Source organism: Macaca mulatta, chromosome 18 (genome assembly GCF_049350105.2).
Source record: "Macaca mulatta isolate MMU2019108-1 chromosome 18, T2T-MMU8v2.0, whole genome shotgun sequence".
NCBI lineage: Eukaryota > Metazoa > Chordata > Mammalia > Primates > Cercopithecidae > Macaca > Macaca mulatta.
In genome coordinates this window covers 84,193,409-84,216,352 of record NC_133423.1, presented here as the reverse complement: position 1 = coordinate 84,216,352, position 22,944 = coordinate 84,193,409, and the positions used below count along the sequence as shown (strand labels likewise).

General features: G+C 50.0%; 1 protein-coding gene across 32 annotated transcripts in view; it reads right to left on the bottom strand.

The window, feature by feature from the left end:
* Window positions 1–22,944, bottom strand: part of LDLRAD4 (low density lipoprotein receptor class A domain containing 4) — a 446,527-nt gene that overhangs the window by 105,220 nt on the left and 318,363 nt on the right. The window contains exon 1 of one of the 32 annotated variants that reach the window (XM_077974626.1): window positions 9,303–9,524. The gene's annotated coding sequence lies outside the window, so the exon portion shown is untranslated. 32 annotated transcript variants of the gene reach the window in all.

Here is a 22,944-nt window from a genome sequence, read left to right as displayed (position 1 = left end):
GCTGCCTGTGGACCAATCAGCATCCACTTCCTCCCTTCTGAAGCCTGTAATGGACCAATCAGCATCTACTTCCTCCCTTCTGAAGCCTGTAATGGACCAATCAGCATCTACTTCCTCCTTTCTGAAGCCTGCAATGGACCAATCAGCATCTACTTCCTCCCTTCTGAAGTCTGTAATGGACCAATCAGCATCTACTTCCTCCCTTCTGAAGCCTGTAATGGACCAATCAGCATCTACTTCCTCCCTTCTGAAGCCTGTAATGGACCAATCAGCATCTACTTCCTCCCTTCTGAAGCCTGTAATGGACCAATCAGCATCTACTTCCTCCTTTTCGAAGCCTGTAAAACCCCCAGGCTCAGCCAGACTCAGGCAGACGGCAAGATGACCTGCCTGCGGCGAGGAGCTTCCCACTCTGGGTCTCCTCTCTGCTGAGAGCTGCATTTGTCAGAATGACCTGCCTGCGGCGAGGAGCTTCCCACTTTGGGACTCATGAGAGCTGTACTGTCACTCCATAAAGCACCTCTTTGCCTTGCTCACCCTCCACTTGTCTGTGTATCTCGTTCTTCTTGGACGCAGGACAAGAACTCAGGACCTGCTGAATGGTGGGACTGAAAGAGCTGTAACACTAACAGGCCTGAAACACATCCCCCTCCTTGCCATGTTGTGGGTGACAAGAAGGAGAGAAGAGAGAATGAGAGAAGAGCTGCAGCCCTTTGGGGAGCCCAAACGTGGGAGGAGCTCCCTGGGCCAGGGCTGTGACACCCTCTCTGGGGTTCTGCAGTTCCTGGCATTTCCAAACTTCATTTTCTTCCTTCCCACCTCACAGGATGACTTAACGGAAATGAAGTCAGTAACAGAACGCAGGTTAACAAAGGGAGACAAATGCACAACTCTCGCCGGCACGAGAGCTCTACCTGCCAACGTCGGGGCCTGCTGGAATCTCATCCCGCATCAATACATTTCAAGATGGCAAAAAATTACAACTGCACAGTCGCACCTCACCAGCCAAAACGTCAAATGTTCTCACGTGTCGTAAATGAAAAAGAAGGGGACTCATCTGTCCAGGGAGATGCAGTGAGACCCCCTCTCCCAGCCAACTGGCTTTTCGTGTGGCTACTTCATAACCCAACAGAGACTCTGCCTTCCGGTGCCGCCTCATCACCCAGCAAGCCCCTCACTGATGTCAGCGACAGGATCCTCAGAGATCGTGGCTTTCGCTAAGCTGAGAAAGTGGGATGGCGGATGTAGGAACCGTGTGCCCAACAGCATCAGGCCTAACGAGCTTGCCTGAAGTTCCCTGCACACACTGATGACTTTTGTGCCCGGATGCTGAGTAGTTTGGCCGGTGTTATTCAGTGACATTGCTTGGCAGTACAGTGTGTGGTATTTAAAAAAAAAAAAAAAATCACCCAGGCTGGGTAACATAGCAAGACCCTGTCTCTACAAAAAATGCAAAAATTAGCCAGGCATGGCGGAGCAAACCTGTAGTCCCAGCTACTCATGAGGCTGAGGCAGGAGATTCGCTTGAGCTCGGGAATTTGAGTCTGCTATGAGCTATGATTGCACCACTGCACTCCAGCCTGGGCAACAGGGCAAGACTCTGTCAGGCAAGAAAGAGGGGAGGCAGGGGAGGGAAGGGGGAAAGGGGAGGGGAGGTAGGGGAGGAGAGGGAGGGGAGGGGAGGGGGAAAGGGAGGGGAGAGAGGGGAAGGGAGGGGGGAAGAGGAGGGGAGGTGGGGGAGGGGAGGAGAGGTGGGGGAGGGGAGGAGAGGCAGGGGAGGGGAGGTAGGGGAGGGGAGGGGGAAGGGGTGGGGAGGCAGAGGCAGGGCAAGGGGAGGGGAGGGGGGAAGGGGAGGGGGGAAGGGGAGGAGGAAGGGGAGGGGGAAGAGGAGGGGAGGGGAGGTAGAGAAGGGGAGGGGGGGAAGAGGAGGGGAGGGGAGGTAGGGCAGGGGAGGTAGGGGAGGGGAGGTAGGGGAGGGGAGGGGGAAGGGGTGGGGAGGCAGGGGAGGGGAGGCAGTGGAGGGGAGGGGAGGGGGAAGGGGAGGGGGGAAGGGGAGGGGGAAGGGGAGGAGGAAGGGGAGGGGGAAGGGGAGGGGGGAAGGGGAGGGGGAAGGGGAGGAGGAAGGGGAGGGGGAAGAGGAGGGGAGGGGAGGTAGGGCAGGGGAGGTAGGGGAGGGGAGGTAGGGGAGGGGAGGGGAGGTAGGGGAGGGGAGGGGAGGGGGAAGGGGAGGCGAGGCCATCTTCAGTCTTCTATCGTTGAGCCGCTCCAGTTAGACAACTTACTCCTGAGCAGCAGTTGGGGGGACCTGGCCTGCGGTTCCCCTGCAGAGCTGCCTCACTGAACTCCCTTCCCTTCCCCCCGACCTTCTGCTTGATGAGTGACGGCCACTGGGTCCAGGCGGAATGCACCCGTCTCTCCATCTGCGCACACAGACCCGGTCCCCTGCCTCAACTGGTGTCGGCTTTTACCACCCCCTCCCCACTAGGCAGAGCTACCCCATCTGCCCTAATCCCGAACGGCCTCAGGCTCTCACCTCACAGGCAGGGAACTTAGGTCCAGAGGGGGAAGGTAACGGGCCTGTGATCCCACAGTTATGGGCACTGCATCCCGCCCCCGTCCTTCACTGCTGCTGCTAAGAAACTCCCTCTCGGCTGAGGACTGAGGACGGCTCTGCGACTGCGACTTCCCAGACGGAGCCACTGACTCTCACCTGCTCAGTCCTTCCCAGCCTCCATCCTGCCCCACTGGCTTTCCCTGAGTTTGGAGCCACGGTTACACCCCCTGAGGTTCCACCCCGCTGTGGCGTGTGCACAGCAGGCACTGAGTCTCTCGGCATCATCAGCTTGCTGGGCCCCATAACATCTCCCGTCTCTTTCCTGCCCCACCAGTTTCCCGCCCTCCTCGGCTCCCACCGCCTGTTTGCAGCTGAGAAACGGCACCGCTCATGGCCGGCAGCTGGAAGGTGTGTGGAAGAGTGACCAGAGCTACGGCCTCAGCACAGGACACCATAAAGGAGAAAGCCATTAGTGGATCCCAGGGGACAAGACAAGATGACACAGAATGATTCTCTCGCTGGTCAGTGGAGGACCCCTGAATTGGTCTTAATCTGCAAACTTCATATTTAACCATTTTTATCTTTTCCCACACTTCAAGGACTCAGCATGCATTTTGGTGTTGCCAAAAGGATTCACTGATACATAATTTGGACATAAAGAGCGGAGTCCCCAAGGAGTCCCCTTTGCTTCCCCATTTGTAACTTCGAGCTCACCAGTTCCAGGCATCTGCCCTGAACATGGGCAGCTCGACAGTGTGGTCAAAGAGGCTGGGGCTTGGGGAGCAAGATCAAAAACACGCAGCCCTTCAAAGTCCTGCCCTCTTCCCGGGTGCTCCTTCAGCCGCGTTCCAGAGATCCCCTGCCATCGGCCGGGCCATCAAGAGGAGGCCACGAACGCCAGCAGCGTCCCAGAGATCCCCTGCCATCGGCCGGGCCATCAAGAGGAGGCCACGAACGCCAGCAGCGTTCCAGAGATCCCCTGCCATCGGCCAGGCCATCGAGAGGAGGCCACGAACGCCAGCCGCGTTCCAGAGATCCCCTGCCATCGGCCGGGCCATCGAGAGGAGGCCACGAACGCCAGCCGCCTCCCTCAGCTGAGGACCTTCTGGGGAGCACCACCGGATAAGCCTGGATTGTGTGGCCATTAAAACTTCGGGGCTGAGGTCACACAGTGGATGTTCACATTCTAAGAAAGTTTAATGCATGTTTTCTCTAATAATACTTTCAGTTATAAAAGTAATACTTGTTCATTATAGAAAATTTGGTAAATAAAAGGAGCAGATTAAAAAAAAAAAAACACACAAACCATCACCTGCCATGACGTCCAACCTGATGTGCGCCAGGGAGCTGGACCCTCTTCCCTGGCGGCATCTGAAACGGTCGGACCCAGCCTCTCCTCGGTCTGTGCAGAATCACTCTTATAAAGATGGCCTCCGTCTGTCCTCTGACAGGTGACGGGTGAGTTCAGACTTTAGCTTCACTGTCAATAGGGTGCTGGTGAGGCCTCCCCGTAAGGTGTCTCCATTCTGGCCTCTACTTAGAACACAGCACAGCTCCGCAGGAGCTCTGTCTCCCACACGAACTCCACCTTCCCACCCGCCACGCAGGCTGCCACCCCCAGCCGTCACCGTCCCAGGAGCCGCTCAAGGGGAGCCCGTCCTGGGCCGGCTGATGGGTCGATTTCACAATTTTCTGTCTCCTGAAAACACATCTTTGTGCCCACCTTTGTTTTCTTTCTGGGTCTGTAACTGTATTAAGCTCAGGGCTCCATTCCTTCCAGCTTCAAATATTTTCCCTGCCCAGGAGGTGGGGAGGAAGGCACAGCGTCTGCTATTTATGGTGTCAAAGAAGGTTTGTTTATCCTATTAACATGATCAACAGTTGTGCCTCCATGGCACCCTAGACGTGTCCCTGGCCCCTGCAGCCCTGTGACTGGGAAATCCCACTCCAGGAAAACAGCCGGGGGGGAGGCAGAGCGGTGCCTCGGGCAATCAACACATTTTTCACTCAAGTTTCCCAGTCTCATTTCTGAAGGTATTTCTGAAAAGCAGCCTGGCTCCACAGCAGGCCCCGCGACGGAAACCACGATGCCAGGGCTGAAAGCCTAGGAGTGTGGCCTCAGCTTCACGGTGCCTCACCCTGTGTGCACGCGTGTGTGCATGCATGTGCACATGCACACGTATGCACGTATGTGGGCGTGCCTGTCGGGGACAGGCCTCATCCTGGTGTCCCCGGGTACCCACTCCACGCCAGAGCCTGCTGGTTTCCCTCACAGACGGCTCTTCGGCTAATGCTCCCAGCAGCCCTGTCGGAGGCCCAACAGGTAGCCCCTCTGGAGGCAGTTTTTGCTTATTGGAGAAACTGTGGCTCAGAAAGTTTCACCGACTTCCCCAGGCACAGAGGAGGTAAAGGGCAGAATCTGGATCAGAGCTAGAGTCTGGCGGACCCCACAGGCAGCCAAACCCCAAGTCACCAACAACCTCCAGGTGACTCCACCAGTCTTCCTCTGAGACCTAATGTAAGGCAGACAGAAAGAGAGTGAAGGTACAAAGATAATCTACAAATGCTTTTAACAGAAGAGATGTTCATTTTAACAATAATGCAATCACGGAAATTCTCTCCAGTTGAAAAAGGTCTTATTCTTCAATTCGGCTTGTTAAACCTCCTTCAGGTTCTCAAACCTTTTAGACTCTTAAATTGCAGCCTTCCACGTCCCCTGTCCTGCCTCCAGCACACTCCTCAGTAAACAGAAGTCAACGGCACTGGGGCAAAACCAAAGGAAGCGCTGGACGGTCTCAGAACTCAGGGCGACGGCACCCGGGGGCTCGCACGTGTGGGTGTGGCTGTGGCAGGAGAAGGCGGCAGAAACAGGACGAAGATGATTTCAGGAACAGGAGCTCAAGACCTCTAGCTCCAGCCCCATCTAGATCCCGTGGTTGTCCCAGGCCCTGAAGGGCACAAAAAGCTGACTGCTCATTTGTGTGCTTGTTACCCACACCGCATGGCTTTCAGGGGCAGATTTAGATTTAACCGGCCAGACTGAATCAGAAGAACCGTGTTAAAGAAAACCTTAGGAAACTTACACGGGTGATCCCTAAATTACCTTCCGACGAGCCACGCATGCGTCCTCTGGCTGCTCCAGGCGTGAAAAATGCCTGAAGAAAGCTGGGACTATGGGCCCTATTGACCACGTTTATCCAGAGAGTTGATTCTCCCTGACACCAGGCAGCCAGGCGACAGCTGGAGAGGAAAACATCAGAGGGACTCGCAGGGGACGCAGGCAGGCGAGGCGCCTCCGCCCCTCGGTGCTGCTCGGACACTGGTGGCCCCTGCTCTTTGTACATACGGACACCAGCAGATCTGTGCTCGAAACAGCCCTGCGTGGAAGGGAGGCTCACTGTAGGAAAGGGTTTCTTTAAAAACACCAAGGACCCAAAAGAAAACCCAGAATGAAATAAGCACAGAGAAGTGTTCCGAGTGTGTGGAGCGCTCCCCGCCCGCCTCCCTGTCTTCTCCCCGGACTCCTGAGGGCCGCCTGGAGGAGGACAAACGCCCACACCTCCCCGGAGGAGCCCACGGTAGGGACGGGAGGCTGACGCAGAGACGGCGACACTGTGCACCCAGGACTGTGACAAAAGTCCGTGCAAAGTGCTGAGGGAAGCCGGCAGGTTCTGTCTGGAAGGTCCGGGATGGCTTTGCCGGGGGGGACGACGATGAGTCCTAGGCAGGAAAGGCCCCTCTGGAGAGAGGACATGGCACAGGCGCAGGCAGGAGGCACGAGGGGCCAGGGTTCGGGAGGACACCGGGCCGGACAGACCAGACTCCGGGCGAGGAGGGAGACGGCGCCAGACTGTGATCATAAGCTTCACGATGATGCAAACAGCCCAATATTTACTGTCCCACAGTGGAGATTAAACAGCCTCTCCATAAAACACACCGGCTTGTTCTCTGCATTGACTTTTTAAACCACGAACTGATTCCCCAACATAAACCACTCGACGGCCAGCTTTGCGAAGGGAGCTGCACTGCTGTGACATAAGAGAACTTGAGCACAGAGTGACCTTTTTCGTTTTTTGGAGTCAGGGTCTCACTCTGTTGCCGGGGCTGGAGTGCAGTGGCGTGATCACAGCTCACTGCGACCTTCACCTCCTGGGCTCAGGGGATCCCCCCACCTCAGCCTCCCCAGTAGCTGGGACCGCAGGTGCGCACCACCAGCCCCACTAATTTCTGGGGGCTGTTTGTGTAGAGACAACATCTCGCTATGTTGCCCAGGCTGGTCTCGAGCTCCCGGCCTTAATCGATCCTCCTGCCTTGGTCTCCCAAAGTGCTGGGATCACAAGTGTGAGCCACCACACCTGGCGGTCTTTTTCGTATATCACACTCAGTGTGCTAAACTTCTCACACCAGGGAAGGTCCAAAGGTCATCACACCATCCTGATTTAGACAGTATTTCTGAGCACTGTGGTTCAGAAGGGTGTCCGGAGGCATCTCAGAGGCAGGAAGTATTTTAATTATTAGTAGAAACGTGCAGAATGCTGGAACCAACAGTTTTTCTGTGAGAAGGACCAGTTCTAGTCTCTCCATGCTCATGTCTCGCAAAGGAAGCTGGGACTCCCACCACCCGAGGAGACCACTCTTCACACTGCTCTTCCCGTGACCTCGCTGCACACACCCAAGTGTGCACAGCCCTTTTTTTGCATATATGAGCAAATGCTTCTCACCGATTGTTTTCCACGGAACAGTACAGAGTGAATTTCCTTCTGTAATTTCTTTGAGCAAGTCCCTATTGTTGGCACTGGTTAATGTCAGTCCAAGTTCTCAGTATTATCATAAGCAACTTAAAGTGAACCTGGCATTTCACGGCTGCAGTGAGTGCCCTCGAATTGTTACGGTTGTGTGTTGGTCTAAACTGCTGAGGAGAATGGTCGACACGTTTTACATTTTGTTGCATTTTCCTCCAATGTCTTCCAAAATGGCAGCACCACTTTACGCCCTGGCGGGACTGCCCTGCTGGGGTCGGGCTGGCTTCGGAGGTGTGTGTGGGCCCAGCTGCCTGCCCTCCGAGGGTAGCCACAGCTCTGCAGACTCTGTCTTGGAACCGAGAACGCAGCAGCCCCCAGGGGCCTCAACACTCAAGGTTTCCACCTCCACCTCCACTCGGGCACCACTGGCAGTGCCCACACAGAGGTGCCCACAGGCTCCAAAGAACCCCAGCAAGCAGGCAAGTTGCCCGGCAAGCTCAGAAGTGAGAGAGCAAGAAAACCACGGTCGAGTCACCAAGGGCCTTCCATCTGATAACTGTTATCGGCAGACACTGATTCTCTGGGCATTTCACACCACACCTCGCTCCTGACGCGCTATAACTAACATGTGTGGAATTTCCCTCAAATTACCTTTCCTACTGCTCATTATAATCGGAAGCAATTTATAATGTTCCTGCGAATTGCCTTGGACAGATTATTTTCCAGCCAGCAGATGTTGAAGCAGACTAATAAATAACCACTGACAAACCCCCACAGAACTCTCTGAAAAGGCTGTAAATACATTTAACAACCCCCAGCATAAACACATCTCCAGCTCTCCACCAGGACTGAACACCTTTCAGAAACTGTTACGGATGTGCCTGACGAAGAAGAGGAAGAAGAAGAAAAGGTTGTATAGGACGCATGTGGAATGCCCATTTCTTCCAGAAAAAAATACACGTCCCAGCATTTCCTGTTTCCTTGGCTTGCCCTTAACAACTGCAGACATCTGCAAACATTAGTGCCCTTACAAATATTGAGTCCTTGTGTTTATTCAGTGGCCATTTAATTTCAGATGTAAATCTACTCTGCCTTACAGACTAAACAAAGAATTACGGGGATCTCCATTTCTTGGCCTGTATCTTTTGCTAGTTTTTTAAAACTTGTATTTTTTTAAAAAGACAAACACAGATAAATTGGGAAGATCTGGCATGAAAACAAACAAAACAAAATATCCTGTTTTACTCAACCTCCCTGGCATCTGGCTGCGTAATTTCCAACTGTGGACTTTCCTCGTTTCCCTGTTCTTGGGCCAGAAGGAGCTTTGGCATGTGGGTGACTCTGGCTCCACCGGCCGCACCCCCGGGGGTGTCAGGGCCGACAGGACTTTGCCTGCAGACTGACAGTGGTCTTCAAGGACTCGGGTGGCCCCAAGTCAGGACATCTGTCTGCCAGCACCTGTTTCTCCCTTCCAGTGTTGACAATGGTTACACTTCTTTTCCATGCACTGTGAGTTTCTTCTTTGAAAGAAGAATTATAATTAGACACTGAATTCTTTACCTCTTGAATGTACTTAATCCAGGATGCAATTGAGCAAGTATGAAAATATCAATCCTTACATTAGTCCCATTAATTTCAGATGTCATGTCTTTCCTCCCACCAAGACACAGCCATGACACCTGCTTCATTTGCTTTTCCCATTTGGGCAAATAAAGTACAAATATCGCAACAGTGATGAACACTAAACAGGTGCATTGCACGGGGAGTCAGACAGCTGTGCTGCACGAGGTGGAAAGGGGGTGGAAAATAATCTGTTTGTCCGCAAAAACGCAGAAGAGCTTTCTGTAGTGAAGGACATTAAGTCAAGAAGAGCTTGCATCTGTTTTTCCTATTGGCAAAAGAAAAATACTAGCTTTTTCAAGTTCTGGTTCCTCCCTTGAACGGCTCTGTTTCTATGCAAATATAACAAAAGGAAATTGAGCTACATTTAGGGACTGAGCAATTACCTGGATAAGCTCTTCCTTCAGCTAGCTGGTCTTCAAACAAGCACACAGTTGCTCCCTGACGTGGGTCCTTGTGCTCACACAGTCGCACGCTCCCCACCCACTTCCTGGACCCCACGTCTCCCCAGAGGCCTTGAAATAAAGCATTGCAGGGAAGGCATAAAGATGATTTCCCAACAAGCTTTTATCACTCGAACAAGCCTATAAAAGCAACCACTCTACTCTGAGAAAAAGAGTACTTGGCAGAAACTACTTCTCTGTTTTTCTTTGTTACAAGGGGTGGGGAATTAAAGCCAAAATCAAAAGTTACACCAAAGGAGACTGAATTTCTCACTAAGAGCCAAGGAAGTACAAAAACGCTGACCCCAATTTCCCTCCTAGGGACAGATAAGAAAAAGATTAGTCATCGTTTCTTCAAAGACTTCATGAAGCAGATAAACTCTAGAGCCACAAGCCCTAACCAGAGCCAGACCTCCCTGAGGAAGGCTTTTCCCAGTGACAGTACGAGTCATCAGCCCAGGCACAGAGGTTCACGCCTGTCATCCCAGCACTTTGGGAGGCTGAGGTGGGCAGATCACCTCAGGTCAGGAGTTCAAGACCAACCTGGCCAACGTGGTGAAACCCTGTCTCTACTCCAGAATACACAAATTATCTGGGAAGAGTGGCAGGCACCTGTCGTCCCAGCGAATGGGGGGGCTGAGGTGGGAGAATCTCTTGAACTCAGGAGGCGGAGGTTGCAGTGAGCTGAGATCGTGCCACTGCACTCCAGCCTGGGCAAGACCGAGACCTGTTCTCAAAAAAAAAAGAATCATGGCATCAAAATTTTAAATGAGACTCTTCACGTCGAAAAAACATGTGAATGGAAAGCTGCATTTTTTTTCTCTCATTTATACTCTACTATCCCATTCTTCAAAACGGGTGAAAAAAAATATGGGGAAACCTGGAAAATATATTGAATTGAATCACAGTAAAAACAAAGCAGTTAAAAATTTGTGAGATACAGCTACAGGCCTACAGGAACGTCTACAGCTTCAAGTGCTTGTGTTGTAAAAGAAGATACAAAATCAATTCTCTGAATTCTCACCTTAAGAACTTAGAAAAAGAAGAACAAACTCCAAAGTAAGTAAATGAAAAGAGATAATAAAGATAAGAACACAATTCAATAAAAAGTAGAAAAGTAATAGGGAAAAATCAGTGAAGAGAAAAGCTGGGTATCTGACAAGATCAACGAATCTGGTAAGTTCTCTAGCTAGACTGGTCAAGAAGGAAACAGGGAAGACATAAATTACCAAGACCAGAACAAAAGAGGAAACACCACTACAGAGCCTATGATATTAAAAGGCTAATAAGCAATATTACAAATAATTTTGCACCAACAGATTTAACAACTTAGATGAAAATGGACAAATTTCTTGAAAGATATAAATTATGATAATGAATATAAGAAAGAACAGAAAAAACTGAAGAACCCTGTATCAGTTAAATAATCAAAATAATAATTAAATCTTCTCCCTTTTTCTCTCTCTCTCACACACACACACACACACGCGCGCGCACACACACACACACACACACACACACACACACACACACACGAATTCCAGGCCCAGGTGGTTTCTCTGATGAATTCTATTAAATATAGTCATGTGCTCATAACAATGTACTGGTCAATGACGGACCACATTTATAACGGTGGTTGGAGCAGCAGGCTACACTGCACGGCAGGGGTCCCCAACCTCTGGGCTGCAGACCAGCACTGGCTGACGGACTGTTAGGAACTGGGCCGCACGGCAGGAGGTGAGCGGCGGGTGAGGGAGCGTCACCTCCCGAGCTCCGCCTCCTGTCAGATCAGCAGCGGCATTAGATTCTCACAGGTGTGGGAGCCCCATTGTGAACTGTGCGTGTGAGGGATCGAGGTGGCGTGTTCCTTATGAGAATCTAACTAATGCCTGATGATTATCTGAGCTGGAACAGTTTCATCCTGCAACTATCCTCCTGCACACCCTCAGTCCATGGAAAAATCTGCTTCCATGAAACTGGTCTCTGGTGCCAAAAATGTCAGGGACTGCTGCCATATAGCCTAGGTTGCGGTCAGCTAGATATACCATCTAGGTTTGGGTAACGACACTCTATGATGTTCACACAAGGACAAAATTACCTAACAATGCAGTTCTTAAAACCTACCCGCTTCTGTAAGCAATGCATGTATTTAAAGAAGAAATCATACCGTCTTACCAAATTATTTCAGAAAATAGAGGAGACAGGACAATTTCTCTATTCATTTTATGAACCGATACTACTCTGATACCAAACCAGATAAACATAACACAGGAAAGAGAAAACAACAGACCAATATCTCTAATGAAGCCAGATGCAAAAATCCTGGGCACAATTTTAGCAAACAGAATCTAACAACATACAAAAGGAATAATATATCACGGCCAAGTGGGATTTATCCCAAACATGTAAGGTTGGTTTAATATCTGAAAACTCAATCAATATAATTTATTATAACTACAGAATTAATATTTTTAAAAACCACATAATCATTTCAATAGATGCAGAAAAAGTATTTGAAAAATTTCAACATTTACTTATTGTAAACATCAAAGTAGGAACAGAAAGGGACTTCCTCAATCTGATTAAAAGTACCTACAAAAAACATACAGCTCAGTCATCAAAAGCTCCTGCTTCCTGTCTCAGATGAGGAACAGAGTAAGCATGTCCTTTTTTTTTAACTGCTTTTATTCAACTTTGTACTGAAGGTTCCGAACAGTGCAGTAAAGAAAAACAAATTAAAGGCATACAGGCTGGGAAAAAAAGATGTAAAACAGTGTCTCTGTTCAAAATATATGACTTTATGCAAAGAAAAGTCTAGAGAATACACAAAAGAGCTGCTAGAACAAATAAAGGAGTTTAGCAACGTCACAGAATACAGGGTTTATGTACACAAATCAACTGTATTTCTTTAAACTAGCAGTGACTTAAAATGAAAATTTTTAAATACTTTCCTTTACAAAAGCATACAAAATTCTTAGGAATAAATTTAATGAGAGGTGTGTATGGCCTGCACACTGAAAATTATAAAAGAAAATCAAACACCTTAGTGTATGGAGAGACATACCATGTTAATGAACTGGGAGATTCACTATTACTAAGATGGAAATTTTTCCTAAATTAATCTTTCAATTCAGTGCAGTTGCAATTAAAATCCTAGCATGCTGCTTTGAATAGCTGGCAAACTAAATTGAAAATATATATGTAAAGGAAAAGACCTAAAGCCAAAATAGTCTTGAAAAGAGATAAGGTTGGAGAACTTACCCTGATTCAAGAGTTCCTATTAAGCTACAGTAATCAAGAGAGAATGATATTGGTATACGGATAGACATACAGATCAATGGAGCAGAATACAGACTCCAAAAGCAGACTCAATGTTATACGGTCCTTTAAGGTTTAACGATGGTACCAGGGTAATTCAGTGGGGGAGAAGATGGCCTTTTCACCAAATGGAGCTGAAACAATTGTATCTTTATTTCGAAAAGTGAACTTCACTCTTAACTCCATATCATATCCACAAATTAACTTGACAGGATCATAGAACTAAACGTAAAAGCTGAAACTGTTAAACTTATAGGAGAAAACATAGGAGAAAATCTTTGTGACATTAGGTTGGGCAAAGATTTCTTAAACAGGACATGAAATCCACAATTTATACAAGAAAAAATTATGAAATGGACCTCATACAAATAAAAAACGCTTCATCTTTGAAATCAGCTAAGAAAAACAAAAAGCAAACCACAGACTAGGAGAAAATATTTGCAGAAAATATATATCTAACAAAAAGTTTGTATTCAGAACATACATAGTTTTCTTACAAATCAATAGACAACCCAATAAAAAATGTGCAAAAGATTTAAAACAACATATCACAAAAGTAAAGACACAAATGAGCAATAGGGACATAAAGAGATGCTCAACATCACCACTCACGAGGGAAATGCATATTAAAACAACAGTGAGATGCACTACACAACCACCAGAATGACTAAATGACAATACTAAGTGTTGATGAGAATGTGGTTCTATGAGAACCCCCATTCATTGCTGGCCGGACTATAAAATGGTAAAGCCACGTTGAAAACCAGTATAGCATTACCCATTAAATTAAACACATACAACCTGGCCGGTTAACTCTCGGGTGTTTAACAAAGAAAAATAAAAATATCCGCCCACACAAAGACTTCTACGTGAATATTCACGGAAATATTATTTAGAATAGCCCCAAGCTGGAAACAATGAACAGTTGTGTCCATGGACGAACAGAGTATGGTACATCCGGACCACAGAACACCACGCAGCAGCACAACAGAATGAGCCGCAGAAACGCACCGTTACACGGATGAGTCTCAAAAACATTACCCTAAATGAAAGAAGTAAAACTGCGAGGACGACATAACGCATGTTTCTACTGTGCTATATTCCAGAAGAGGAAATGCAGAGTGACGACAGGTCCGCGGTGGCCTGGAGCCTGGGGTCGGGGCTGGGGACCGGGTACCAAGGAACACGAGCCAACTTTTCAGGGAGATGAGACTGTTCTGTGACTGTGGTGTCAATGACACAACCGTATGTCGTTACCAAAATTCATCAAACTCTTCACCAAAAGTGAGTAGCTTTCACCGTGTGTGAATTCTACCGCAGCGAAGCACACAAAAGGATGTGCCACAACAGACAGCAGACAGCAAACACGAGTATAAGAAAGCAGCCTGCACACAGACAAACGCAGCCTCTCTCTTTCATGTGTTTATTTTGACTTTCTTTTTTTCTTTCTTTTTAGCAACAGGGTCTCTTCAAGAAAGATCATAAAGCTGTTTCGTCCTTTCCTAAAGCTTTCCTGTTGCAAGGTATGTTCCTTTAAGGAATTTAAGAAAAAAACGACTCATTCATTTAGGTTAAAAATGTAAATTAACATTCGTGTTTATGGGAAAAACGCAGGGTGATTTAACAACAGGTTTGTTTACAGGGTGACTTGACAACGGGTCCCATGAAAAGTTTAGCCAGTTTTCTGAAAATAACATTTGACCCATGCAGAGCATCTCCAAGAAGCCCAAATACCAAACGTCCTCAGGCTGTGCAGTGTGTTCATTACCTCTTAATTTAAAAAGTGTTGATATATTCATATGGAGGCCACATTAAAGAAAACAAGTGAGAGTTACAGGGAAGCACAGACAGGACTGCCTCGAACCAACTGCCTGGGAAACCTAAACAAGGTGGCAAAGTACAAAACCACCAGGAGTTTTTGTGCAGACGTGAGAAGGATACGGCTGGTTCTAACAATTCGCGGGAAGCATCGGAAGGCAGGCGGTGCGGAGTCCCAGACGACACACCTGGAGATTCTTCCCGGGGGCCTAACGGGAAGGCAACGGCTTCGCGACCCTCTCAAATTAAAATGCAATCTTAAAACTGCATTGTACATTGATGCATTTCATCTGGCTTTCACCGCATCATTCTGTTCCACCTTTCGTCGAGTAGGAGAGCTGGGCAAGTATCCCTGGTCCATTACAGTTCAGTGAAAGGCATATCATAGGCAAGAGAGAAACTTAAAAGTCCCTTTAATTCCCAGAGCAGAACATTATTCACCTACTGAAGTAAGCCATTGAACTCAATTCGAAAATATCCATCTCACCACTCCTTCTAACTATAGACATAATAAAGAAATATGTTTTAAAAGGCCTACCGGCCGGGCGCAGTGGCTCAAGCCTGTAATCCCAGCACTCTGGGAGGCTGAGACGGGCGGATCACGAGGTCAGGAGATCGAGACCATCCTGGCTAACACGGTGAAACCCCGTCTCTACTAAAAAATACAAAAAACTAGCCGGGCGCGGTGGCGGGCGCCTGTAGTCCCAGCTACTCGGGAGGCTGAGGCCGGAGAACGGCGTAAACCCGGAAGGCGGAGCTTGCAGTGAACTGAGATCCAGCCACTGCACTCCAGCCTGGGCGACAGAGCGAGACTCCGTCTCAAAAAATAAATAAATAAATAAATAAAAATAAAAGGCCCACTATGTAATTCAGATGTGTGGACTACCGCTTCATGGTAAGATTCAGTACATAATCACTTCCAAAATGTCCATGGTAATGGGCAACTGGAGTACCGTCTGTAAATTCAATTTATATTTAAATCAAATCCACATATTTAAACCAAATTCTTGCCAGGCACACTGAAAAATGTGATGGTTAATGCAAAGAATATGAAAAAAAATTGGGATGACAAGCTAAGTGTAAATGCTTAATTCTATTTTGACTTTCTTCAAAATTAAGCTCTTTCTCCTTAAAATGCTCTACAGTCCAAAGATCTGCTAATTGCAATGTTATTTTCTTTATCTTCCCTTTCTGGTTCTTCAAAGTGGTCATGAGGGGTTAAAAAGTAAATGTTTGGGCCGGGCGTGGTGGCTCAAGCCTGTAATCCCAGCACTTTGGGAGGCCGAGGCGGGCGGATCACGAGGTCAGGAGATCGAGACCATCCTGGTTAACACGGTGAAACCCCGTCTCTACTAAAAAAAAAAAAATACAAAAACAAAAACAAAAACAAAATTAGCCGGGCGCGGTGGCGGCGCCTGTAGTCCCAGCTACTCGGGAGGCTGAGGCAGGAGAATGGCGGGAACCCGGGAGGCGGAGCTTGCAGTGAGCTGAGATCTGGCCACTGCACTCCAGCCCGGGCGACAGAGAGAGACTCTGTCTCAAAAAAAAAGCAACAACAAACAAACAAACAAAAGTAAATGTTCGACACTAGACGGGGACCAGAAATACACCAAAGTCACTGGGGTTTCAAGCTGAAAAATCCACTGGAGCAGGAAAAACACCTCCTCTGTGCAGACACACGCGTTTCTCCAGACAGAAGGCCTGTGGCTGGAGCCCGTCACGAGATGGCCGCTGTGGGGGGCAGGGACCCTGTCTGCGGGCCACTGGCTTGTCCCTTAGCCCTGACACACGGCAGGTGCTCAGAAATTTGATGTAGGAGTTAATGGAAAACAACGGGTAAATTAACTGGTATCTAACCAAAAGCGAGAACACACTGGCACATCCCTTCCGGCAAAGGAGGCCCATTTCCCGAGTGTGGCTTTGCTGCCCACTCAGAAGACCCAACACTGCTGCTCCCAGCTCCTGACCAAGGGCTCCTTCCCCGGCCCCCGCCCAGGACAGGCCGCTGGCCCCCGGCTTGGGAGCTGCAGGACAACGGCGCAGGGCCAGGCACGCCGTCACGCCCCAGGAACACAAAGGAGCAAAGAGGGCTTCCGCCTCGGGCGCCGGGACTGCAAACCATTTCACAAGCGCTACTGCTATTAAACATGATTACACAGAGGAACGTGCCTCCGTCCTGCCAAGTCCGATGAAGGTGGATTCATCTCCCTGTTTAGAAAACCACAGACAGGATGATGAGCATCCAAAGGCTGGGGCTGAGACGAGACTGGTTCCTGAGGTCATCTAGCTGCCCAGTGGTTTAATCCCTTAGACAAATGCCAACGCCCTCAATCAAGCCATCCCGCTCCTCCGCCTCCCTCCCAATTTAGGAAATGTGGAAGACAGGGACCCACTGTTCCAGCGCTGCTCTTCTCCCAGCAAACGGTCGCTTGTATCTGGGCCTGACCTGTTTGGAAATAAACTCAGATCACCAAATCCTAGTAACCAGCATATCTACTTTATAATCGTCAGTTTAATGCCACAGGTCATCCAGACAATACTACCACCAACGCTGCAGCCTCAAACTTGAATGTCTAGTCACGTATTTCTCAGAGGGAGGAATAATACATACTCCAGAAGTTGGCCGCCTCACTGCCCCTCCCGATCGCTCTTACCCTCTGAAGGAAATTGCGGGAGCCGTCCACCGTGTGCGTGGCGGGGAGTGTCCCTCCCAGTGACTGTAGCAGCTGCCTCTGCAGCCCTGACGCTGCGCCAGCTGTCCCCAGCCCTGCTCCATCTCTCAGCGCCCACCACCCTGCACGGACCAGGGTTCTTACTCTTTATCCTCTAAAGTAACACATCCACCAGGCAGGCGACCACGCTCTGCCTACGTCACACTCCACACAGCACAAACAGCCACTGGTGTGGGAAGCTCTGTCTCCAGAGGGCCAGGCCGCCCCCCAGCAGGGCCACCAGCCACCTGGCATCCTCCGCGCAGCCTCCTGCGTACGGCTACTCCCACCCTCAGAGGACCCCCACCCCCTCCACTGTCTCTGAGGCCCAGACTTCTCTAAGGAGAGAGATCTAGCGCTTTCTCTCCATCTCCAGATCAAACCACCTTTCCTACTAAAGGAGGCCCATCAGGTTCCAGCCCAAAGAGCAGATATCTGAGCACCACGAATTGTGCCTTCCTCCAACCTCAGACCAGAGCCGACAGCCCCTCCCTGTGACATTGTTACCACAAAGTGTGATTTCTTTAAAAAAAAAAAAAAAAAAAGACGGAGTCTTGCTCTGTTGCTTAAGCTAGTGTGCAGTGGTGCAATCACAGCTCACTGGAACCTTGAACTCCCGGCCTAAAGTGATCCTCTTGCCTTGGCCCCCTGAGTAGCTGGGAGGTTACCATTTTTTTTTTTTAAGAGCTGGGGTCTCACTATGTTGCCCAGGCTGGTCTCAAACTCCTGGGCTCAAGCATTCCTCCTGCATTCGCCTCCCAACGTGCTGAGATTATCAACGTGAGCCGGTGCGCATGGCTGAAGTGTGATTATTAAGCTGTAAGACTGATTCCGCAAGTAGGACGGTCACACGTCTGTCTCCGTACTCAATAGACTTTGTATTAAAGGAACATCAAGCATGTGGTTTAATCTTGAGTTGGAGCTGGGGCCACCCAGTGCCCACGTGACCTTTGTGGACCCCTGGCTGCCTCCAGGACTGGGCTGGTCCTGAGCCCCAGGCAGGCCCCGGGGTTAAGGAACAGCAGCTTCCAGTTTTGTGGAGTGCAGGAACAGCCAGCAAGCGGACCAGCCTGCAGGTGGCACGGTGTGGTCAGCAGATGAAATGAAGCAGAACCACTGTGTTAAGAGGGCAGGTGGCACGGTGTGGTCAGCAGATGAAATGAAGCAGAACCACTGTGTTAAGAGGGCGGGTGGCACAGTGTGGTCAGCAGATGACATGAAGCAGAACCACTGTGTTAAGAGGGCGGCTTAACTTTACTCTAAGTCCAGACTTCTGGTTCGGAAGGGTTTAGAATAAAGTCCTCCCAGATGAAGTTCCGCTGCCCGGGACCACCCCCACCCCCACCCCCAGCCCCACCCCCAGCTCACACCACCGTGACCCTGGGACATCTGTGGGGGCTGCTCACCAAATGCTGTGGTTTTCTTGCCCCTGCCCCTTCCTCCTGGCTCAAGTGCAGGCCTCCAGGCAGCCCGAGCCACAGCTCTTACTCTGGGGGTTCACCCTGGGCCCTGGCAGGGTCCTTGCATGTCACACACGTCGCCAAGTTGTAACAAAGAACCCACGTTTCTTCGTGCCAGGGCACGAGAGCACAGTGGGCACAGAGTCCAGGTTGCCTCGCTGGGCCAGCGGACCGGACCCCACCCTGCTGCCTCTCTCTGCTGGGCCACGTGGAGATTATCCTCGGGTCAATTTGCTCTCACTGCAGATATTGCTGGAAATCCTTTCATTTTGGCCAGGATGCTTTTGGACTCCTACTAGAAGGACACGCTGCCCAAGAACACGCAGCGCTGCTAGAATCATGCTGCTCCCTATCTAAAGCCTCGGAATGCTCCAGAAACATCCTGATGACCCCATCAGCTCTTCTAAGACTGTCCACGAACAGCTATGGCATTCGGGGGAACAAAAAGAAGAAGACCATCTTTTAGAATCCAATGTTGTTTTTCTTCTAGGGGAAGAAGAGGAACACGTGTTCCTTCCTCTTCTTACTTTTAAAAGTCTGCAGCTGCACACGACATTTCCACATCGCTTTATCGAGGTTTATGTTTTTTACTGCAGCAGGTCGTTGGCTCCACAAATCAGCTGTCAAGGAGTCTGGAGACACACGACTGGAAGCACAGGTACGGGGCAAATTTAATTCTTTTGACTCAAATGTGAATTTTTTATGACCAGGCAATCTTCTTTTTTCTTTAACTTGGCCTCTAAGGACACATATTTGAGGATGAAACTTACCCTGAAATATCACCTAGTCACCTCAAATTATCTGAGATATTTCAAAAGAGAAAGCTTCCCACTACAGACAAACACATCATTTTCACGAAAGCAAACATTATCTGAGGATGACAGTGCTTCAAAACGGAACCTCTTCCATCTCAGCGGGACGGTGCCACGAAGTCTCTAAAGCAGTAACAGCGTAACAACAGGACACAACCTGCGGACAGTAACACAACAGGACACAACCTGCGGACAGTAACACAACAGGACACAGCCTGCGGACAGTAACACAACAGGACACAACCTGCGGACAGCTACGTGGATGAAATACAAGTTTCATCACATCAGAACGCTGTCTTTTGTGCACACATTATTCAAATCTCCTGCCAACGTTCGGAGAAAGGATAGGATCGCTCTTGATCCAAAAGTTACATTTTCTTTTCGGTGTTTTTCACACTGGAGGGGTTAGCAGCTCAACCTATGTTTCGTGCCATGTCCACATGACTGTGAAAACCACACTTCACAAAGTGACTTGACAGATCCCATCCTAAAAGCACGTATTATTTACTTGTGTTTAGTTCTCTGAGCTCTGCGACGTTCCAGCTTCCTACAGGGCTTTCTAAAAGTCTTGCATCACGACAGCTGCCTTTGAGGCTGCCAAGGTCTCCATATGCATTTTTTCGTTTTCCACTTGTGGACAACCTCCTTTTAACAGGCATCCGTGTTCCAGGTAGCTTACAGTCATCACCACCATTTGTATCATCAAAGGCCATCTTCGGAAAACCTTTCCCTTTGGAATGTGGGAGGAATACGTCAAAGAGGGAACCTGAATCTCCCAAGTAGCTAGTTCTGAAAGGTCACCACTATGGTACGTGGGCATCTGGCCAGTGACGGGCAACTGGGGGCCCAGGACTGCCAAATGAGGAGGTTGCTGGGGGCAAGCTCTGGTTTGCTTGGAGCCAGAATCAGACAGTGAGCTCCTTAACCAGGTTCTCCTACACATCTTTAATCTCCATACTTTCTAAGCAAGGGTTTCAAGTAGATGCTGCTATTTTGACTTCCCATCATTCTGACATCAGTTGGGCCAGTGTCTCTCGCCTCCTGTGATCCCAAAGCATTGTGAAGCTAGAACCATGGCTGAGGATCTAAGCTCTCGCTACGCAAAGCCTGGGCCACAGACCAACAGCAACAGTCCGGGTTTCACTCCCAACCTCAGAATGAGAATAAGAATCTGCATCTTCCTGGAACCCCTGGGACTCATGTACCCTAGAGCTGGGGGAGTGCTGCTATGCAGGAGGCAGTGGGGTGTGCCATGGGAGCCAGTGGGGTGTGCCATGGGAGCCAGTGGGGTGTGCCATGGGAGCCACGGGTGTCACCGTCACTGCAGAACCCAACTCTGCAAAGAGCTGGTTGTAGAGGCGCAAACTATTCTTTTTGAAAGTGGCATAAATTTGCAACCTTACGTAAATTATACTAACCTCGTTGGAAGAAGGTTGAAAACGCTCAACTCTGGGCCGGGCGCAGTGGCTCATGCCTGTAATCCCGGCACTTCGGAAGGCGAAGGTGCGTGGATCACCTGAGGTCAGGAGTTTGAGACCAGCCTGGCCAACGTGGCAAAACCCCATCTCTACTACAGATATGAAAATTAGCCGGGCGCGGTGGTGCACACCTGTAATCCCAGCTACTCAGGAGGCTGAGGCAGAAGAATCGCTGGAACCTGGGAAGTGGAGGTCGCAGTGAGCCGAGATCGCGCCAGTGCACTCCAGCCTGGGTGACAGAGCAAGAGGCCATCTCAAAAAAATAATGGTAATAACGGTGCTCCATTCTGCCGTGAGGACTAACAGGGTAACGCAGGTAAGGCGTCTCCAGCTCGGTGCTGGCACAGGAAGAGTACGGGCAGATGTGGGCTAGGAGTCACTGTGTTTTCCCCCATATGGTTTTAGACTCAGCTGGGGACAGGCACCTACTCTCAGAAATCTGCCACGGAGCTGCTGCAGGAAAGCCTGGGTAGGCTGACCAGGTAGCACATCAGGCAGCGAAGTGCAAGGCCAGGAGCAGAAGCCGCATCTTAGGGTAGAAAGGCAGACGACAGTCACCAGGAAGGCTGGAGGGAGTGTCCCAGCCTCCTACACGGAGGGCAGGCCGACAGCGAAACGGAGGCAGCAGGTGCAGGACGTCAAGCCAGGCTAAAGCAGGAGGCAAGCTTTGAGAACGGATGTCCGTGGCGAGGGAGGCGGGGGTGCCGCAGCAGTGGCAGTCCGGGGTCTTCAGCCCCAGACCTGATGGGCGGCCTCTGTGAAGGCCACGGTGGCCTCCTGGGACTCCGGCAGTTCCCCCAGGTCCTTCCCATGCCTTTCACCCACCGATCTAGACCACGCAGGACCGCTTGGGCATTCCACTTCCCCTCCTTTGCTCGCACACTCTGTCTTGCTTTCTCCCTCCGGCTGAGCCCTCTCTTCTGCCTCTTCCAAGTAGCCATGCATACGGCCAAGTCCCCACAAATTTCCTAGAGGGGGCGGTGAGCAGAACAAGGTGAGAAGCTGGAAGGCCCGCGGGTGAGGGACGCAGGCTGGGGAGAGGCTCACGTTGGGCCAGCCTGGAGCTGGGACTTCGGCGAGGATTGAGAAGAGGTGGGAAGAATGAGGCCTTCTGGAGAAGTCGTGTGCGCAGCAGGCTCCCTTGGCCCGGGCCAGCGCCATGAGGGCCCGGTCTCCAGACGGTCAGCAAACCTTCGGTGTCAGTCCGGAGGCCCGCCTCCTATACAAGGCACAGTTCATGCCTCATTCAAGGACAAGGGCATATGCCAAGTGACAGCCCTGTCAGTCATATTAAGACATCCTCCCATGCATGACTCTCTCAGGCTGATCTGTGACCGCTGTTATGAAGTGTCTGCAGAACTGGTATTTTCTGAGCACCATTAAATTCACTTATTTGGCTTCTCTGCCTCACAGCCTTCTCCACTGAGCTGAGTAAAAGCATGAAACTTAATGGTGTCTTACAGGGAACCTGCACTAGGACATGAGGTCCCAGCCCAGTCAGCATCACTGCCCAACGTTCTCTGCCAAGGGCAGCTGCAAATGACAGGGGTGCTTTTCATCCGGCAGCACAAGCGTAGCAGTGCCGTGCATTCCATACACCCATCCACATCATCTATGTTCATGAGACAGACGGAACCAGAAAAGGGTCCAGGACACCACTCAGGGAAGGAAGAGAGGGAAGGAGGGAGGGAAGAAAAGGGGAGGAGAGGAGGAGAGGAGGAGAGGAGGAGAGGAGGGGAGAGGAGGGGAGGACCTTGGACCAGGACTCCGAAGCCTTAGTTCACACCGTGTCTGCCGTTTCTCAGCCTTACATCCCCGAGCAAATCTCCTGTCCTCTTTGAGGCCCAGCTCACTCACATACAAATGGAAAAACACCTTCGAGGATGTGATAAAGACGAAACCATGACACACGGCAGGTGCTCTCCACATTACAGAGTCCATCATCGTAGAACTGACATTTTATTTTTGCTCTGACTAGGATCAAATCA